At 44.9% G+C, this 2626-nt stretch overlaps 1 pseudogene; it reads left to right on the top strand.

The window, feature by feature from the left end:
• Nucleotides 1-771: 771 nt before the first annotated feature.
• Nucleotides 772-834, top strand: LOC126178689 (U6 spliceosomal RNA; annotated as a pseudogene).
• Nucleotides 835-2626: the final 1792 nt, after the last annotated feature.

Here is a 2626-nt window from a genome sequence, read left to right as displayed (position 1 = left end):
CAATGACTGAAGGCTCATACATGACTCAACCAGTGGCTGTATTTGCGAATGGTACTTTTCCGTTCTGCTGGCGCAATGAGGCAACGTCTGTATATCCAACGCAAATTTGTATTTCCATAATTCATTTATAAGAAGGCGGTCTTTCCCATTCACGTATCTTACCCAGTCAATGCCAGGTGATGTGAGTGTTACAACAGTATTTCAAGCGTAGTAGACGCATCTTTTCTTTTTTTCCGTATTTTTCAGTCTCGAGCACACCCTGCGAATAGTTCTTGTCCTTGTACGTGTAAGCAGAGAAATTTTGGACTTAGGTTAATTAGGACCATTATTTCATTTCACAGTTAGATGATCCCGTTTTTATAATCTGCTAACTGTATACGGCTACGCTTTGCTGTGGCACAATCTTCATAAATTGAAAAGAAAAAAAAAAGAGAAAGCACATGTTTCTAATATTTATGGGAATTGGATATACGTCCTAATCTCCTGCTCGCCCCTGTCTCTTTCCATCTCCCCAACTCCATCTCCTCCTTCTTTCCCTTTTCTCTGTCTATCACCTCCTCCACTCATCTCTGTCCATCATCTCCTCCCACTTCTCTCTCTCATCTCCTCCTTCGCATTTTATATGTCCATTTTCTCCCACCCCTCGGCCCATCTCTTCCCCACACTCTCTGCCCTTAAGCCTTGTTTATTCTTATTGCAAACTCAGATTCTGTAGTAGTATTCCAGTCATAAAATAATATGTCATAAATACAAATTTCCTCTTTACTAACAGTACTCGCTTCGGCGGTACATATACTAAAATTGGAACGATACAGAGAAGATTAGCATGGCCCCCCTCTTTACTAACAGCGTATATGTAGCTGATAAGGTTCCTTTAAAATATAAATACACTTGAGTATTGGAACGTAAAGTTGTGTCAAAAGTTCAAAGCAAACCTCGAAGAGCTTTCGGAAATTTGAGATTTTGAAGGAATGAACATCTACGTTTGTCTTGTTCGCAAATCTCCGAAATGACCGATTGCTTTGAAATTTGATAATATGCTCCACTGGTATAGGCACATGTTTCCATATACCTATTTTACAATATGTGCAATATACATTTGCTTATAAATTTAATAACAGGGAAACATTGTTAGAAAAAAAATCAAACGAACATATACACTTTTATTTACATAGATCGTGCAGTGAAACTCCCATGTCTCAAGTTTGCTACGGCCTTCCTTCTACTATCGTTAATCCGTTGCCCTACAATTTTATTACAGCCCATAAGCCCACGAGCTGTGATCCGACTATCAGTCAGTGAAGCAAATTCAGTTCATTCTGGTACCCAAAGAGGTGTGTGCAAAGGTGAGATGACGCCTTACAGTTGGCTTCGCAGAATTATAGATAACTATCACTATGTTGCAAGACCGCAAACATATTCGAAGTTCAAAAATTATGATTTCCACGGAAGAAAACAGATTGCTCTTAAAAAATCAGCACATATTCAGAGAAAACAACTCGCAAAAAAAAAAAAAAACAGGTTGCATTATTTACTCACGACACCTTGCAAACTATACATGCAGGTGAACAGATAGCTCACATCTTGTTGGATTTACGAACAGCGTTTGACAATGTACCACACAGGCGCCCACTAATAAAGATAGAATCATACGTAGTATCTTCGAAAATACACTCCTGGAAATTGAAATAAGAACACCGTGAATTCATTGTCCCAGGAAGGGGAAACTTTATTGACACATTCCTGGGGTCAGATACATCACATGATCACACTGACAGAACCACAGGCACATAGACACAGGCAACAGAGCATGCACAATGTCGGCACTAGTACAGTGTATATCCACCTTTCGCAGCAATGCAGGCTGCTATTCTCCCATGGAGACGACCGTAGAGATGCTGGATGTAGTCCTGTGGAACGGCCTGCCATGCCATTTCCACCTGGCGCCTCAGTTGGACCAGTGTTCGTGCTGGACGTGCAGACTGCGTGAGACGACGCTTCATCCAGTCCCAAACATGCTCAATGGGGGACAGATCCGGAGATCTTGCTGGCCAGGGTAGTTGACTTACACCTTCTAGAGCACGTTGGGTGGCACGGGATACATGCGGACGTGCATTGTCCTGTTGGAACAGCAAGTTCCCTTGCCGGTCTAGGAATGGTAGAACGATGGGTTCGATGACGGTTTGGATGTACCGTGCACTATTCAGTGTCCCCTCGACGATCACCAGTGGTGTACGGCCAGTGTAGGAGATCTCTCCCCACACCATGACGCTGGGTGTTGGCCCTGTGTGCCTCGGTCGTATGCAGTCCTGATTGTGGCGCTCACCTGCACGGCGCCAAACACGCATACGACCATCATTGGCACCAAGGCAGAAGCGACTCTCATCGCTGAAGACGACACGTCTCCATTCGTCCCTCCATTCACGCCTGTCGCGACACAACTGGAGGCGGGCTGCACGATGCTGGGGCGTGAGCGGAAGACGGCCTAACGGTGTGCGGGACCGTAGCCCAGCTTCATGGAGACGGTTGCGAATGGTCCTCGCCGATACCGCAGGAGCAACAGTGTCCCTAATTTGCTGTGAAGTGGCGGTGCGGTCCCCTACGGCACTGCGTAGGATCCTACGGT

The sequence above is a fragment of the Schistocerca cancellata genome, chromosome 3 (assembly GCF_023864275.1).
Source record: "Schistocerca cancellata isolate TAMUIC-IGC-003103 chromosome 3, iqSchCanc2.1, whole genome shotgun sequence".
In the NCBI taxonomy this organism is placed as follows: domain Eukaryota; kingdom Metazoa; phylum Arthropoda; class Insecta; order Orthoptera; family Acrididae; genus Schistocerca; species Schistocerca cancellata.
Note: the sequence above shows the minus strand (reverse complement) of the source record. Positions and strands in the feature narration are given on the sequence as shown.